Source organism: Gavialis gangeticus, unplaced genomic scaffold, assembly GCF_001723915.1.
Source record: "Gavialis gangeticus isolate Ggan-Ray unplaced genomic scaffold, GavGan_comp1, whole genome shotgun sequence".
Classification (NCBI taxonomy): Eukaryota; Metazoa; Chordata; order Crocodylia; family Gavialidae; genus Gavialis; species Gavialis gangeticus.
The window spans coordinates 205,160,081-205,179,738 of NW_017729032.1; the positions used below are offsets into that span (position 1 = coordinate 205,160,081).

At 39.3% G+C, this 19,658-nt stretch overlaps 1 long non-coding RNA gene across 1 annotated transcript in view; it reads right to left on the bottom strand.

The window, feature by feature from the left end:
* LOC109303280 overlaps positions 1 to 19,658 on the bottom strand; it is a 152,101-nt gene that overhangs the window by 126,922 nt on the left and 5,521 nt on the right. The window contains exon 2 of the long non-coding RNA XR_002099043.1: positions 18,548 to 18,656. This is a non-coding gene — a long non-coding RNA (uncharacterized LOC109303280). The remainder of the gene's footprint in view (positions 1 to 18,547; positions 18,657 to 19,658) is intronic.

The window sequence follows — 19,658 nt, forward strand, 5'->3', positions numbered from 1 at the left end:
TATCAGTATATTCATAGTTACTATATCATGATGAGCAAGTAAATTAAAAACAAAACTGAGAAATCCATCATATGGACCATTCTGAGATCTCCTGTAGTTTATTGACAACTTTGGAACTTTTAGATCCAGTCTTGTTCCTACAAGTCTTTTCTTCCTGGGAAAGACTTATTTCCCTCTTCTGATGACCCTTCCCCTCTAACTGGATGTGATGGGCTAGCTGGCAGTGACCTAGCCCAGGGGTTTTGAAAGGGCAAAAGATGATTGGAGGACTTGGGATTCCCTTTCCACACCAATCAGGCCCCAGAGACTCACCCTCCATGTCCCCTGATTGGCCCCTTGGGTCACCTGGAGGGGGATAAAAGGGGCAGCATGGGCTGACTCAGGGAAGAGACCAGCAAGCGACAATAAGGAAGGAGCTTCACAGAGCTGGTAAAAGCTAAGCCAGAGGGGCAGGAGCAGTGCCCTGGAAGAGCCTGAAAAAGCAGGACCTGCAGGCAGCAGTGGGACCCTCAGCAGCGTGGAGTGCGGCCGGCAGGAGAGGCTCCCCACTGGGCTCCAGGATCCCCTACGAGAGGCTGCAGCCAGCAACAGAGGCTCCCCCCGCTCCAGGAGTGACCTGAGGGGTTCCCAGCTCTGCTTCTAGCTCCTCCCATCAGACGCCAGGCAGCTTGACTTGAGGCCGGGGCTCCAGGAAGGTCAAGACCCCTAGCAGACTGGAGCAGTGCCACTAGTGGTAGCTGTGTGGCACTGTTTCTGTCTACCATGTAGGAGACCTGGGCTCAAGTCCCAGCTGAAGTGACTTGGGGTGAGCGAGATAACAAGAAGCAAGTCTTCTTGCAGTGGAAAGGGGCCATTGTGTTTTCCCCCCTTTTCTCCCCCTCCAGGTACCAAGGCCCTATACTTCCTTGTCATCTGACATTTTGCATTTTGTGCCTTTTTATAATTTCACCAACCTGTATTGTTTATTCTGCTGTTTGTGTTTTATATTTTGTTAACTCTGTTTTTTTGTCAATGATTGTAAGTGTCTAACCTTTGTTGAATCCTGCCCCCTCTGATTTATGCCTGTTGAATCCTGCCCCCTCTGATTTATACCAGTTACGTTCCCAGTATTAAAAGGTATATGGTTGAATCCCCATTGGTGGTCTGGCTCTGCTCTATAGGGGGAGAAGAGTCCCTACACCTCCCACAGCGCTTGTGCGCCTGCTTTGATCACTTCAATTGGAGAGGGGGTACCCCTTGGAGTACCGTCTGGGTTACATGTATATACATGTAGCTTCACAACTAATCCAACAACAAATTCTACCATATGTGTTGATATTTTCAAAGCAGGACAGGGGGATTTAGTCACACACTTGTCTTAATATATATGTATAGTTAAATCCTTTATGATACTTTGAAAACAGCTCAACCTCTACGATCAAAACCTTATTTTATATTACTTGAACAATGCATATATTGTACAAAACAAGCTAAAATACCTTTGCTGCATTTTCTGAACATTTATTTTAAAAGGGAAGCACAAATATTTTAATAATGGAACAGGGTCTTCCAGCATGTGGCTATATCTTTCCCGCCTATTACAAATTAGTTTGCTACCTCTTTCAAAATTAAAATTGTTGCAGTTGAGGAAGTTATGCTACTGAATATATATATTTCTCTCCCTTCTCATCTCACCCCAGGCTCAATGGGGACCATGAATGATCCTTCAGAGTCCCTTCCAGCTCAAATGTCTATGAAATCTATGAATGAGGCAAGAATTTTAAACAGCCACCACCCTCAGTAGCTCAGAAATTCATCACAAAGATGTTCTTTTCAAGATTAATTATCCAGAAGTCACATTCAGCCTCTTTTCCAGTTTGATTAAATGCTAAATGATATAATTAGATTTGTATCTAATTGAGGGGAGGGTGTACATCATCCAAAACGGGACAGGAAGGGAAGCAAAGAAAAGAGCAAGGAGAGAAATTAAAAATAAAGTAACTGAAAGTAGAACAAAAAAAAGAGATGATCCATTTGCCCTAACAGTGAAGATGTTGAGACTAGAAATACTGGAAAGAGTTTTAAAACTAAAACTTTAAAGCTACAAAGCATGAAAAAAATCACTTTTGAAAATTCCAGATAGTTTTTCCAGAGTAATTTTGAGACCAATAAAATGTGATAGAAAATTCAATAAGGCAGTAAAGCATCTGAAAGAGAAATGGACACATGGGGTAGGAACAGAAGTTACATATAAATGAGTTTAAGTGGTCAGAAACTTATTTAAACCTGTAACAGAGCATAAGTTCTGTGTGTATAAACCAGTTTCAAAATGGCCAAAATTGGTTTAAGATAAACCTGGTTGAATGTAGTATCAGACTTAACTGATTTGGGTCAAACCAGCTTCTAGAACTTCTGTCCCAGACCCTTTCCTGGTTTGAGTTAAATCATAGTCCCCCAGCATGCCCCTCTTCTCCCTAGCTGGAGCTCCAGCTAGCTGAGAAGGAGGTGGAGACTGCAGCTAGGAGACAGCAGTATCTGCCTGGCTTCCCCCTGCACCACCCCACATCGCCACTCTCTGCTCAAGCAGGGATCCCCCCCCTCCTGCCTCTCTCCCATGGCAGGGACTCCAGCAGCACGGCCCCCAGCCAGCATCTGGCCATGTCCCCACCATGCTAGCTAATGCTGAGAGGTGTCTGTCTGTATGTCTCCAATTTCACTGGAACAAAGGCAAACAGAGTAGTGTCTGCTTAGGGCAAGAAGCTAATGGCTTGCAAATGCAAATGCACCCTGCAAATAAGAAGAGCTTAAAACTAATGAGAGAGATGCATTTGTTTACTTTTGTAGGGCTTGATGGGCTGATAAGCTTTGTTTTGATAAGCTCCCTGCTGGCTAGCTTCAATGCCCACAACCTGTCAGTGTTCAACAGGGTACATAGAGAGAGGTGTGAGAAATTACCTGGTTTGCAATGAATGTGAACTGCAAGTGCCATCAGTTTGCTGGAGATGGACAGCATGAAAAAGCAGGGAGAGGGAGACTGAAAAGCTCCGTATCATCAACAGATGCATGCAGTCCACACAAGCAGTCCTCCCTCCCCCCCTTGCCTCAGAATGCTAGCCAGGGGCCGGGGTCTGGCAACACTCCCTTCCCTTTGAGCGGCAAATGGCGCAAAAGCCTAGCGAGGGTCTGGTTCTCCATTCTCCTCCAGACACACCACAGCTGGGGACTGTGCAGGCTAAGGAGCAGTTTAAACCCCTCCCTAATCATAGCATCCTGCCAGGGCCTGACCATACCACCCCCCTCAGCTCAGCACTGTAGGAGGATAGGGAGGGCTCACTCTAGCACTCTCCCCCGCCCCCCGGCCTCTAGCTTGAGCCACCACAGGTATGTGCCTGCATTTCCTGATTCAAAAGTGAATGTCTATCCACTTGCAAATCAATTCAATCTCTGCAGGTTAGACTAACCTGCAGTCTGAATCAATTCAGGGTTGGGCTTTTTGAATGTCTATCCCTAACCATGATGGGATGGACTATATTGGAGGATCCATACAGTCCTAGCTAATTATGTTACAATTGAAAAGATGTGTGCTCTCTCCATTTTGTTTGTCTAGATCTTTAATTTTAATATTGAATAACATTTTTTTCTGAACCATCTGCATTTTTTTTTTACTTCCAGAGGCCTTAATATTCTCTAGAGAGGAGGTATTTATCATTTTAATCTCTTCAATTCTTGCAGCATTTTTTTCTTTCCAGTTTTGAATCAAACTTTTTAAAAAGATGTGTTGTCTGGCTTGTAAATTTCCAGCTTAGTTTTCTGTGAGGACACTTACATCAGCTATGTACCTGGAAAATTCTCTGTAATAAAATCGGTAGTAGCTTCCTCTGCAGCAGCCATGACTGACTTGTGTGATCAGCAGTAAGCATGTGGTCTTGTTGAAGTCTAGGAATTCTTATCCTGCCATCTTTGTTTTTCTTAAAATTTCTCAGTAAAGAAAACTGAGCATTTCAAGCATTGTTTAGGTTTTTTTGTTCATTTATTTTTCCTATGTTAAATTAGAACCTGGAGAATGGGCATCATAATTATGTATGCAACTCCACAAGAACATTCTAGTGGCTTCCCTCTGCATGGCTTTTTTACCTGATCTTTTGGAATTTTGAAAGAAAGTTTTCTTTAGTTAAACTGCACTTAATTATTTTAGATATTTTGGAAAATATATATCCTTCCAGTCTGAAAGACTTTTCATATCATACATATTTAACTCTTGACATGCGAAGACCCCATCAAGATAAAGAAAGAAAATAAGTGATGGGTTATGGTACTTTGTCAGACTGAGAGTTGACCATTTACAAAATAAATAAGCATTTATTTTGTATCAGCCAAAGAGCTCTTCTAACAGAAATCTGATAAAGAACATGAATAACCTACTAAAACCCAGAACCCCCCCTCCCCCCCCCACACCTTCTCTCTCCAAAAGTCTCTCTGATATAGGGCTTTCATTCATTATCCTACATAAAATCTGTAAGAATTTAGAGGAAGTCCCCACCTTAAGACAGGAGACTGACAACACCAACCACTATCAGTACAATTTTTTATCATATATCACAGTTTTGGGAATAAAATTTCTCCCATTTTTTGATTACAGAGACTCCAATTTTATTAACAGAAACAACATTTATTTCATGCAGTTGTCCTGTACTAGCTGTTTTCTCTTTCCCTGTTGGACAGGCTTGCCTCACTTGTCAGGGACCCTTTGCAAATCAAAACCTCCTGTGTTGACACTACCTTCTATAGCCACTAAAAATCATCTAGTGCCAGTAAGACTGGGGAACAATAAATAATTCCCATCACAGAGTGGGTTGCTCCTTTAAAGGGAGCTGGGCTGAAACTCTCCTGGCTTCAGCACCCATTTACGTTTGGGCCCAGAGTTATCAGAGCCCCTAATAGAAGCCTGGAAAGGAGCCGTCTATGAGAAACTGCCTGTTCCAATCAGCATTAAGGAGCACAGGAGTAAAAGCAGTCAAAAGGAGCTCTCTAGGTCAAACACAGGAAGAGACTTTTGGCTACAGGGACGTGAACTGAGGAGCTGGAGCAGCTGTCTTAATAGAAAGTGGCTTAAGGAAATGGCAAGCAACAGAACGTACGTTTTGGGAAGAAGGTCCTTCAGAGGCTGATATAACCTCAGCCCAAGAAGAAGCTTCAGAGGCTTTTGAAAGCAAGGCAACTTGCTTTGATTTAAGTTATCATGATTCCAAGTGTTGTTTTAATAAACCAGACCATAAGAAGAGAAATTATCTACCTTGCATGCAGGTATATACAGTTTGAGAAGGACAAAAAAAAAAAAGAACAGAATCAGACAAACTGAATAAGACCCTCTCACAATCCTGCTGAAGTCCACGGAAATGTTTTGCTTAGTGCCACAAACAAGCATATAGAAGTACTGCTTTGGACTGCAAACGTGTAGCTTATTCATGGAGAGTGGACCGATGGAACATAAGAGAGGAGCAGGCAGCTTCAACCTACTACCCGCCCCAGCCCCAAGACACAAGACAACTGACTGCCAACCATGAGCCTTTAGAGGACCTAACTGGAGAACATTCCCAGATGATATGTTGGCTGACTGGGAAAAATAAAATGAAATGAAATAACAGACTGAGGCAAACAGATATTTAACACATGTAAGACAACTGAGCAATATTAGGGCTGGGGACCAGAACCACAGAAAGGAGATAATGCAGGTCATTTAGGGAAATATTTTTCTCCTGCTTTCTCTTTGGTCAGGAAACTCAGGCAAAAACAGACTAGAAGAGATGCAGGGTCAAACATGGTCTAGGTAGGATATGTTCCAAGAGCTCTTGACCTTCCCAAAAGAATGCAAACTGGCTTTATTATAATGCCTGTGACTTAAGGAAAGACCATTTAAAACTTCTCTCAGAACAAAGGCAAAAATGAACTAAATGTGGACATAGGCCATTTGTTTTGACAGTTATCTCCAGTTCTTTTCTTTTGGGCTCTGTTGATCACTTTGGATACAGGCTCTCAGGGTGAAGTCATACATTACACTTAAACCACATTAAAGGGCAATTAAAGCACAAGCATCCCCAAGTTAATGCTTGTTAATTCAGGCTTAGTGCCCTCTGAGCATCTCAAAATTACACCTCACAACAGGTGAGGGTGAACTCTGGGCTGTGCTACCTGGCTCATGTTAGGGTAACTTCAGTCTTCTCCACCGAGATATAAAAAGCCATTTGCAGCTATCCAGTATCCCAAGATGCACTGCTCCCCTCCCCTTCCCCCCACCTTCATCCCAACCACCCACCCACACACACATTGTAAACCACACTTAAGCCACACTTATAGAATTTACATTCTATAAAGGTAAAAGTCATACTAAAGATAGATCTGTCCAACTTAATTAAAGATTTGCTGAAATGCATACTTGCAGCATAAACAAAATCTAGGTTTTGGCTAACTGCGAGACAATCTAGGTTTACCTTACATAAACAAGGCTTACTAGAACTAAAGCTGCTTGATGGTCACAAAGAAGAGATTTCAACCAGCTAACCAAAATTCTCATCAACAGGAATCCTGGTTTTCTCTGATTAAAAAAATCTCCAATTTTTGGGTTTAAAAAAGTAATCCAAAATCTATATTTTTCCATGATTAAAATGAAACGTCTTTAATACACAGATGTATATATAGCACTGTTTCATTTTGATCACAGAAAAATGTAGATTTTGGGTTACTTTTTTTAACCTGAATATTGGGGATTTTTATTTTTTTTCTAAATCAGAGAAAGCCAGGATCCCTGCTCATCAAGTAGTAGGAACTCAGCGCTTCAGCTTTAATGTTCTAGTAACTCAGATGTGAAACCTTGGAACGGCAGGGGGGACCCACCACAGCCACAACAGCATGAGACAAATCAAGAGCAGCACCCCCAGGTAGTACAGGCACTCCTTAATGGGTCCTTTATGTAGCCCAGAAAGACATAAAAAGAATTGACAGATGGATGGAATTTAAAACTCAGCAAATAAGAAAAAAATTAACAGGGAGTACCTATAGTTCCAAATGAACAACTAGAACAATGTATAAACAAAGTTATAGATCCTCAATGTTTTACAGGTATTCAACTCAAGACTATACAACCTTCTAAAAGATAAGCTCTATTCTAACAGACTATTGAGGAAATTTTAATGTCCTATATTACACAGCATGTCAGACAAGAGGTTGTAATGGTCCCATTTGACTTTAGAAATCCATGAAGAAAACTAGGGGTCTATTAGTCTCCAACTCAAATTTTAAAAGCAAAAATATTTACAATATAAATATATTTTCCTATGTTTAAGAAAAGAAAAATCTAAGTAAAGATGTAGTTGTGGGGAAGCATTTCCAAGTTCCAGGTTATATTTCTAAGTATTTTAAAATCATGTCTTCAATTTCTAGGAAATATTAGGTACTCATTCTGCAATTAGTAGAAAATTCATGTAAGTGTCAATTTGCCCTCCTACGGATGAACTATGACAAAAGCTGCCCTCCACTTCCCATCACTGACACAGGGGTACCAGTATTTTTATTTCAGAATGTGTATGCAAAGACAACACAAGCATAGTAGTGAAAGGTTGTGGTTAGCTAGGTACCTTCTTATGGTAAATGTAGTTATTTCCTGTTATCATGGTTTAGTAAGCCAAAAAGGTGATCTACCTAATGTCCACATAGTAACTCATATCACACCAACAGAAACCTCATGTACCATAATTTAGTCCACCGTTACCTGTTTACCCTGTTTCAGTCCTGTACTTTTTTTTAGACAAATTCCCCAACTCCTGCCCTTCATTATGCTGATTTTGAGTATATCATTAAACAAACTAACTATGAATAAGCAATTCAAAATTTTAAACCTCAGGAGTTGTCCTCCATATATAGAATAACAAGGATATAAACCAAGAAGTTCAGGTGATGATATTGAACTATGCCACATTAAATGCTATTAGAAGTAATAAAGGATAAACCAATTATGTTCTTAACTATTTGGAAGGTTTGTGTCCAAGGGAAATATATGCAGCACACATAATAAAAATGCTACAATCCAACATTTCACTTTGAAATTTGGCCTTAAAGTATAAATATCTTCTAAAAGATTTCATTCAAATACACGTGCTCCAAACTACATGGGTTCTCATTACATGGGAAACAGAAGAAATAGGGAGGAATCCAAAAACTTCAACTATTGCTTTTCACTTCTTGTCAAATAAGAAACCAGAAGCACATAAGTAATAAAATAAGAAATATACAGTTGCCACTAATAGTCTCTATCTCCTTACCTCATCTGCTGTCAGTTATCAAGTTTACTATAATATTGTAAACAAGAACACTATAAATAAGTGAAAGGGGCACAAAAGAATGCTTTGAAATCTCATGATCTGTTTGTGGAAAACCCCTATATCACTACTAGTGAATTCTGTACCATTTCTAATCCTAGAATAAAACTTGAGTCCCACTGATCAGAGACCCACAAGCCTATTGTGAGTGCATTAGTTTAAATCTGGTTCTGTTTCTGTGGTACAATTGCTGCAAGATATCTTGCGTCATTACCAGCTCCAAAAGTCAACTCAAGTCACAGGAAAGACCAATAACTTGTTTGGCTGGTAGAAATTTATATTTTTTAAAACATGCAGCTGAAAAAGTAACTGCACTATGAAATTAGCAGTTCCAGTTAGCAAATATATTGCATACTAAGTATTTTTGCCACAGAAACAGTCCTTCATTACTTAGCCTCATATTCTATAGTGACCATATTTACTGACATACAAATTTCTCTAAAAATTGACAGGTGACTACAGTGAAAACACACCAACCAAATCCAATACCAAACTATGGTCCTATTCCACCTTGCTCAGAAATCCCTGAAATTAAATGTTCATCTGTCTCCTTTGTTACATGCCATCTTCTTAGCCTGAAGACTAAATCTCAAAAAGCAACAAGTAGCCATCATCTTTTGCATTAACCGTTTCTCAAGGACTTAAGCAGGAGGACTTAAGCACCTAAGCCCACTTATTCCACTTAACAGATAGAATCAGATCCAGACTACATTTTAAGCTAAAATAAAAGCCTCAGAATCAAAAAGACTAACATAACACTAATAACCTTTATATGACTCCCTCCTTTTTTACTCCCCTTTTAGAATGTACTAGAGAAACACAGAAATACAACTACAGCTGTGTTTCTTCACTGCTATGTTCTGCCTCCACCTTAAGTGGCAGAGCACCAGCGACAAGGATTAGGAAGTAATAATCCCCCACCCAGTTCCCTAGCACTTGAAAGGACAAGAGAAGCACAAGCAAGGAATGGGATGCACCCACCAGCTACTTCAACTTCCACCAGCCTTAAGATCTGATGGTTCCTGCCCTGTAAAGACAACTCCAGGAAGAGTATCTGGGGTTCTTCTCATAACGTCATTCTTCTCGTAATGCCACAGTTCAAGTCTCTCTCTCACACAAAGTCATCATTACAGACCTCTAAACCAATCAAGCAGGTAATAAAAATGCCCACAAGGAAATAAAGAAATCTAAAAGGTATATGTGGCATTTTAAACTCATTCATTGTAAAAAAAAAAAACCCATAATAACAACCAGAATGCATATTTCACTACAATCAGGCTTAGGAGAGACTAAGGGTGAGATCATATTTTATCTATTAGGCACATGAGTGGACTTAGGCTCTTAACTGGGATTCTGTTCCACCCTGTTCAAATCCCTGAAAATCTACAATACCTCTACTTTTGTAACAACCACCACCTTACCCTTCAGACTAAGTTGCAGAAAAAGAGCAAGGAGGAAGAGAACCTGCCTACTTTTTATATTAACATTAATATGTGGAGTAGAATCTGAACCTATGTGTAGCAACCAAAAATAAGTCATTCTGGCAAAGAAGTCAAAGAAAAAAGCAAAGAGATTCCATTTTAAATCTTTTGGAGAAGCACAAACACTAAAATACTGTGGCTGCGTAAATGGTGCCACCAGCAGGGCTTTGGCTTCTTCGACCATGGGGTGGTGTTCCAGAAAGATTGACTGCTGGGCTGCATCCACACATGGTGTGGACATTTGGTTCTCTGTGGAAAATTAGCAGATGGGTGTGTGGTGCTACATACCATACATACTGCACGGCTGTGCTTTTCTGGACATGGCCCTGGGGTTCACCTGATGACAAGAGGGACAAGAGTCTTCAGATACAAGCTTGCTAACCTAGTCAGGAGGACTAGGTTCACTGGGAGAAGGAGATGTTAAGCATAGAGCCTGAGGATCTAGATAAAAACTTAATAAGGGATAGCAATAACAGATGCTTTAGCAATGTTCTCCAGAAGATGATAGGACAGTCAGCTGGACACCTGAAATGTATATCTACTAATGCGAGAAGTATGGGGAACAAACAGAAAGAATTGGAGGTCCTTGTACAAGCAAAAAATTATGATGTAATTGGGAGTATGGAGACGTTGGGGGATAATTCCCATGACTGGAGAACTACCATGGATGGGTATTGTTTGTTCAGGAAGGATGGGCAGGGGAAAATAAGAAGGAAGGTTGCCCTACATACAAAAGCAATGTACACACTTGGAGGTGTGGTGCAAAGTGGAAGGCAGGACTGTTAAAAGCTTCTGGATAAAGGTCAGAGGGGAGAGCAGCAGGGAAGATGTCACGGCTCACCTCCAAACCAGGAGGAAAGAGATGGACAAGGCCTTCTTTAAACAACCGATGGAAGCTTCCAAATCACAGGGACTTTGCTCTCATGGGGGACTTCAATTATAAGAATGTTTGCTGGCACAGAAACACAAAGGGCACAAGGAGTCCAGCAAATTCCGGAAGTGTGTTGGAGATACATTTTTGGTACAGACAGTAGACAGGCCAACTAAAAGGAAAAACTCTTCTTGCCTTACTGCTTGTAAACAGGGAGGAATTGGTTGAGAATGAAGGTGGAAGGTAACTTGGGTGGCAGTGAACATGACATGATAGTATTCAAGATCCTAAGAGGAAGAAGGAAGGAGGGAGAACAGCAGAATAAGACTGGACTTCAAAAAAGCAGACTTCAACAAACTCAAGGAGCTAGTTGGCAAGATCCATTGGAAGGCAAGTCTATCCAGTGCAAAAGAAGAATGGGAAATACAACAGAAGACCAGCTGGGCTAGGCAGCAATCTCTTCAATTAACTGAAATTTTTAAAAAGGTGAAAATGATATAAAACCTAAAAAGCCTATAAAAAGTGAAAATTTAGTCATTATACTAGGAAAGAATATAAGAGTATTGCAGGGTTATGCAGGGGGGAAATTAAGAAGGCCAAGGCTCATTTTGAGATGCAGCTGTCAAGAGAGATTAACAAAAAAAGAAGGATTCTACAAGTATGTCAAAAGTCAGGGGAAGGAGGCATACGTAGCCATGTTAGTCTGAAATCAAGCAGAAAGCAAGGTATATTTGCACCTTATAGACTAACCGAATTATATTTTATGTATGTTCCAACAGCATCCTGGGTTGTATTAACAGGAATGTCACTTGCAAACAAAGCTGGCCCTAGAGGGGTGCAGGACCCAGGGTAAATCAGCTTGTGCAGGACCCCCTTAGCACTGCACAGGGCTGTGGTACCCCTGCAAAGGGGGTGGGAGGTCTCCATGCTTCTTCCCTGGCATGAGGCTGAGCCACCAGCTCCAGGTGGTCCCTGCGGGAGGCGCCATGGCTGCTCTGCCTGACTCTGTGGGGTCCCCCCGAAGTACAGGGCCCAGAGCAGTCACCCTGATTTGACCTACCCTAGGGACAGCTCTGCTTGCAAATCAAGGAAAATGACTGTTCTGCTCTATTCAGCACTGGTGAGGCCTCAACTAGAGAACTAGGCCCAGTTTTGGACCTCACACTTCAAGAAGAATGTGGATGGTTTGAAAGAGTCAAGCACAGAGGAAAATGATAGAGGCCTGGGAACCGAGTCTTAAGAAGAAAAACTGAAAGAGCTAGGACTATTTAATCTGGAGAAGAGATGACTGAGGAGGGATTTTGGTAACAATCTTCAAATACCTGTAGGGCAATTAAAGAGGATGGAGATGGACTTTTTTCTGTGGCTGCAGGAGACAGGACTAGGAGCAATGGCCTTAAGCTGCAGCAGGGGAGGTTTAGATTGGAGTTCAGGAGGAACTTTCTGACTATAAGGATTGTCAAGCATTGAAACAAGCTACCTAGGGAAGCTGTGGAACTTCCATTTTTGAAAGTGTTCAAAAGCAAGCTAGACAGACACTTGGCTGGCATGGTTTAATCATGGATGATACTGTCTTGAACAGGGGGCCTGGATCAGATGACCTAATGGGTCCCTTCAAAACTTACTTTTCCATGATCCTATGAGACTGGAAATAGGAAGTAATTCAAGGAATGTGGCAGGGAAATGAAAAAAGAAAGCATGTCTAATTCCTTAGAGGAAATGAAGGCTGAAAAGAAACGAGAACTAATTCTAACTTGTGAGACTGATACAAAATTACAAAAATACAAAACAAAAATAATTTAGAGCAAATAGATCCCCAAATTCTCATACTAGCACAGCAGGGTTTCTTTCATAACACCAAAATATTACCAGATAGGAAAGCAAAAGAAAAGAAACCCACAACCCAAAAAGAAAGTTTCAGTGCAGTCAGGAACTGGCACTTCTATCTCCTGTCTTGCTGAACTTTGGGTACAACATCTCCCCCTTTCTGGTAAAGAGCCATGGGATCTCACGAACAAGACATTGCACAATTGACTACAGATTGACACTTGACAATTTAAGGGCAAGATCCAGGAAGGTGGACATCCTCACAGAATAATGGAAAACAGCCCACAGGATAGCTGTCAAGTCACAGATCATTATGCAAGAAACAGAAGATTCTCATAACAAGGTAATCATTTAGAAAAAAAATGAAATGATGTTTGTTCTCTTCATAATATCCATTTACATGTATAAGAGTTATGCCTCCTCTAGGCTATTTTTCTCCTGACTACACATTCCTAGTATGCCAAACTTTTTCCTCATTTTTTTTTAAATCCTTTATCATTCTTGGTACTGCCCTTTAGACATTTCTCCAATTTGTGACTTTTTGTTTGTTTGTTTGGAACATAGTGATTAAAAACAAAAACAGGACTTCAGGTGAAACTTAACGGTTGGTACTGGAAAATTGCTTTGATTGCTACATATGAAACCCCTGCTGCTACAACTCAATAAAGCTTTTGCTTTTCTCCAAACACAACTTAATCTCTACTACAACTTCCACATTCATGTCTGTTCTTCTCCAGTATTTGTGCATTTCATTATTTCTTCTTACAGTACAGAACCACTTCATTTTTCATGTTATTGAACCTCATAATTCACTTCAGGCCATTTCTACAACATATCAAATCAAAGTTGTATTTTATTTCTGGCATCCCAAGTATTACCAGTCCTTTCCACAAGTTCGATTAGCATGCTCTTTTTACTACGTTCCACAACACTGATTAAATTAATTACTAGATTCAAAGCAAGCAATACCACTTCTGGGACCTAATCTCCAAATTCAAATTATTAAATAATTACTTTGAATTTAATTTTAGTTTTAAACAGTCATGCAACATGACCAATTCAGAAAAGCACTTATGTGTAAGTTGTCCAATTGGCTTCAAGTTTTCATTGGTTTTGAAGTTAAGTGCTTTACTTAATCGGTAGCTGGAATGACTGTTACCTGGCTAGGGTTTCAAAATATCATTATAAGCATTACCATTTCTTTCAGACGCTCATCACCGTGAAGCAATCCCCTTTCAGGTTGAAAGGTGATAGCCCTAACTTTCCACTAAAAAAAAAAACCACACGCCAAAAATGCAAACAACAATAGTTAATCTTTTAGTAAGGTAGAAAGTTGAGAGGAAAGGGGAAAAATTACAAAATGTGATGAAAGTGCTTTGTTTCCTAGTACAATTCTGTAGCTGATGTATGAAAATTAGAATTTGGTATAAATAGGCTGTCAGCAATAGAGAGGAAACAGATTTTGAATCAAGGGTCAGGAGCATTAAAAACAAACAAAAACAAAACAAGAGATACACAGTAGGCAGGTGTAGAATATTGACTTCACCAAGGTTGCAGTTCTGCAAAAGCTTATGCACATGGTTATTTTTAAGCATTCCATTTGGTTCAGTGTAACAAAAATGTTAGCATTAAAAACTTAAGTTAAATGCATGTAAATCTTTGCTGGTTTGGATCTAAATATGCTTCTAAGATGTTCTATGCATACATGAAACTCAGTAGTTCTACAGTGAAATAAGAAGTTCCCTATATTTTTTCCAAGGCACTCTGGACTCTTTCCAATTCAAAATCTTTATTTTTCACAACCACAAATAAAATAAGCTAATGATCGTACAAATTATTTCTAGGGAAAATACATTGCTCTCTCATGTGAAAAATATCAAGTCTACGGATACGAAGAGAAAAAGCTAGCACACATAGAAACTTATTAAAAAGCACACTCTGCATTTCATTTAGAACACTCCTAATTAGGAATTCTGCTTAATAGTGGCAACTCTTGAGGAGCTGATTTCATCTAAAGATGTTGAAAGCAATGTCTGCTACTTAATTGGCACAATATTAGGAGAAATTCTGCTTAATGGGGATGCATTTGGCTGGTACAAGTCAGTTAAATGATGCTTGAAAATTTGAAGTAGATGTGAAATTCTAACCTCTTAATACATAAACTGCCAAAAATGGGGGAAAAAATAAATGCAGTATATAATTTTATTCTATAAAATATTTCATGTTGAAAAAAACTGCCGATGTAAAAATTCACTTCTGTCTTGGAGTTATTAAATTGCAGAGTAAAACTCTAAGCGCTCTCAAGAGGACTGTCATATGAGGACAGCTATTTAGGACCTGATCCTCATGCTTTCCTTTTCTACTGAATTAAGGGAGATTTTGGGGGCACAGTGAACTGCAGGCCTAGTTCCATATTTCAAACCACCTATTCACTTTAAGCAGTCTTAATTGAATTCTACATTATTCCCAGATCTCTCCACCCCTGCCCCTCCCCCCATTTCAGGGAATTTTTTGACACATTAAAATAAATAAATAAAAGCATAGGTTATAATGAAGCGATTTTTCTCCTCTCTAGCCCTGATCTCTCTAAGGAAAGAAGCACATCCTCTTATTCGGTATCATGCTCTCTGCCACCACCAAATCACTAATCAAGATCACTTGCCTCTTTTCCCTTTCAGCACTTGCCTTTTATTCACTGGTTATTCTGTTAGTGTTAATGGTGGCTAGAAGTTCAAAATTTCAGGCAGAAAACTGCAGTTTGCCTTAGCTTTACATATAATTATTAACCAAGGGCACTTTCAAGTCCTATATTGCAACCATCAGGCTATACATTTGGTGGTGCATAATGACCCATTTGAGGAAGATGCATTGCAAATTTGTCATCAGAATGGACCCCTCCCATGGAATAGCTCTTCTGTTCAATTAAAGGGTATAAAAATATGTATAAACAACACAAAAATCCAGCTGCCCCAGCACTAACTGGGAAGATACTAAAAGACAGACTAAGTTATCCAAGTCAAAGGGCTCTGCACACTCCTATTCTATTTTACAGTCTCCTGCCTTCTTACTCCAAGTGTAGTCCAGCTGGAATTTTCATTTTCATGTATTTCTGTGACTTCATCTCAAAGTCATCCTTCTCTACCTTGTAGAAACATAGAACATCTTCATACTTATCGAACATAGGTGTCATGTAAAACCACCTTTGATACTTTATAGCCATTCCAGCGGATGCTACTTAAACTAGCAATCAGTAAAGAAAAGAAAGTGTACTGGCTGAAGTCTGTCAGGGTTCAGTATTACATTTTCTCCAAAGTACCGATTTATTTACTATTAAGCTAGGTTCCCTGGACATCAGCAATTATACCTGCTCCAGCTTAACCACATTTTGAATGTTTTCTCCCATTTCCCACATAACATTTCAAAGACCATCCTATATGAATTTTAGTAAGACAAAGAATATATGTTATTGTATAAAACTACACTGTCATTACCTGCCAGAAATTTGATTTCAAGACAGTTTTTTTAATAAACTGTACCTACCTTTATGATAGACATAAAATGATTCATTGTACAAATACATTTACAAAAATTTATTTAAGAAAGAAGAATGCATGGACAACACTGAGATGTCAAATGTAATAAGGAGGTTGTTCCCCAAAAAGCTATGGAATTTGTTGTATTATCAATGTATAATGGATGTAGATTAGTAGCTCCCATCAAAGCAAACATCCCTAGAAATTTTATCTATCTATCTAGATATAGATATAGATATAGATATAGATAGATATGAATGTTAATGTTGCAAAGACATTCTGGTTTACTTCATATGAACCATGACTCTAAATTTAAATTAAGTTGAATATTGCAACTGCAGTTTTCAATAATAGCAAAACAAGGCTATACAACAACATGGAGAAGCAACGTAAACAACAAAAAGCCGTGTAGACGTTTTCATCTATTTTTCCCATAGTACTTATATAGAAATACAAGAAATTAATTCTATTTTAATTGTGAAGGAATAAAGAGTTACACTTTTAGGAAAGAAAAACAAGTCTGATTAACTGATCCATAATGGAGGCTTTGTTTCTACTTTATGCCAAATTGCACCATTTACCACTGTCATATCCAATGCAGGTAATCCAAAGTAGAGCAAATACTGTAGATCCTCAGTGATTTGCAGTAATAGTCAGGGATACCTAGTGCAAAATGTTGAATTTTGTGACTCAAGTTACTATTTTAGCAACAGAACCTATTCAAAATTTAGCCAAGACACATTATGATATATACACATTTCCAGTTTCTGATCTACATGTTATACTGAATTCATTAATTCATTCAGATACTAACTACTTCAGCAGGTTGGACAAAGTAGTCCAACTGAATCCTCTATTTAAAAGCTAAAAATATACTTAGCTACCTTACTTTATCAGCAATAAAACCAACAAATATTATAGCCAAATATATGTGAAGAATTCCCAGTTCCCTCCGAACAACAGACTAAGCACCTCCTTTGGGGTAGAGGCTAAAAAGATGGCAATTGGTATCCAAGTTATCACAAAAGGTAATGTGCTCTAAAGTGTGTTGTGGAGGGGGCAGTGGGAGGAAAGAAATCTTTACAACATAACTCTGAAATTCTAGCTTTGCTGACTTAACAGAAAACACAACAAAACAGTTTGTTTCAAAACTGTGTTAGTTCTTAAGAGACTATTGGAGGCATGAGGTATTGATTGTATTGAGGTAGCGTATAGGTACCTTCTCATTTAAACTAGAAGTTTTGCTAACAGGAGACAATCCCTGCCCAAGACACAGCATACAGTACAAACCACTTAAATAGCTTCCTGTTTGCCTGAAGGTAACTTAAGTCATGCAAACAGCACTTGCCATTTGCCATCTCTGATTGATTACAGTATTAAAGGAGACACCTAAGCATATAAACATGCCTGCTAATTCCTGTCAGAACAGCCTGCTCTGAAGTTCTCACACCTCATTAGTTCTTAGTTACATAGTTACCCATAGCATGCACTCAGCACCTGCTTAACTGTTGGCACCTCATTTAGGCTCCCTACATTGTTACTCAGAGCACCTTACCTTTACCAGCAGCTTTGAAAAGGACTAGTCCATTTCAGGGGTGTCAATACTGCCAGTGACATAAAAGGGCTCAAAAAGACGAACTGTCCACCACCCAAGTCAGACCAAACAAGCCAATCATATGCAGTTTGTACTGTACCAGAATAGTTAAATAACTCTGAACTCCCCTAAAGAAAACTTTCATTCTAGAAGAAAAATAATTTATCCAATTTAATTTACAGCACTTCCAAAGCAGCATAAGCTAAAAAACAGCAAAAAACATTTCTCAGACCAGAATAAGGGTGGCCACATGGAGTATCAAAATAGTATCTCTATAGCTATTTCATACCTTGCATTAAACCAGTATAACTTCTAAGGTAGGCACGTCTGAAGGGCCTGGGCACGCACATGAGTTAACAGTCACTTCCAGAAAGCATGCCTTTGGCCCCCAGTATGCAAACAATGAAGCTTACTTAACAACAAACATCTTCCTAATTCCTTTGCCTCTGTCACTCCGCAGATTTTTAAAAGTCCTAATAAAAGACGACTGACACACTTTGAAGTTGAAACTTCCTATTACAACTGAAGTCTGTCTATTTTAGATAAGAGAGTACCATATCTGATTTAGGAAATAAAGTTATCAGTACAATTAGTACAAGACCTTGTACCTATTTAAGAAAGCAAGTTATGCAAACACTACAGCATTCAAATTCTTTTGTAGTTAAAACAAACTGTGAAGAGTTGTTGACATACCCTCTTCCCCTCAAAACCACCTTCAAACCATTTTTCACATTAGTTATTGCATGTGAATTTTTATACAAGTTTGATTAGAACTTAATTTGAATGAATTAACTGATATGTGGTCCAAAAATACCAAGCAAATCAGAAACGTTAGAATGCAGTAAATACTAGTAGGCTCATCAGCAGTTAGATTAATCACGTTTACATACCTGTGGTATTTCAGGTTCCTGTGCTTAGTCATGTGTACACTCTCTTCATTTTCTCACGGAGAGAAAAATAATTTCTGCCAACTTTTGTTCTTGGCTTCTACACTGCCACCTGTAGTCATACAGGAGAAATTAGCCATATATTATCCGGTGAAGTCTATTATCACCAAATGTTTCAGCTCATTTAATTTTCTATGCAATCATAAAAAAGATGCTGTCATCTGCATAACGTTAGTTAAAATATGTAAGACTGACTTAGCGTAAGTACCTTTCTATTGCATTCTAGGAAGGAGAAGGTATTCCATGTAAATTCAAATGGGGGCGAAATGAGGGGGGAAATCTATAACCCCCATATTTACTACTCTGTTGCTTCACAGATACGTTATAACCTCAAATGGACAATATCCCAGCTTTCAAGTATACAGATGAAACAAACTAATTTGTCTGTCTCCTTGCAGGAACATTTTATAAAGGTGCACTTTCAAGGATAAACTTTGCTACTCTACGTATTGAGTAATCTAATGTCCAAAAAACAAAAAAACAAAAAAGGCACTGGCAAGCAAAAGTGGAGGCCTCATAACTTTAAAGAAACAAACCCCCCCCCTCACCTAAATCCAATTCTTTTTTATTATATCAAAAAGATCATTTTACTGTTGGCTGTCACAAATTAGACAACCGTGTAAGTGTCCAGCCACTAAATCTGTAGCCTTCAGCATTTCGACAGTAAACAAGACAAAGATGGACTAAGTATTCAAAGGCTTCTTCATATTTGGGGGCCAGGATTAAACACAAAAGGAGGGTGTGATCTGAAAAGATTGGCTTTCCAAAATCATTGGCCGAGTAAGGAAAAAGTTGGTTTTAAAGGGGAAAGGCTCTTTTGGGTGGCTGCTGGTTTTAAGAGGGGCCAGCACTCCCTTGGCTCCAGGTAACAATTACAGGTATGTTGTGCGAAAGCTTCCTTACAGCTGCATCTAGGCTAGCAACTGCTTGCCTGGAGAGGGTGAAAAAAAAAAATAAGAGAGATCAAGCCATTAAAAGAGCCTGGAATGGATTCCCCCTCCCCACGCCACTGAGAGCCCCCAGCTGACAAGTGCTGCTTCTTTACCTGAAAGCA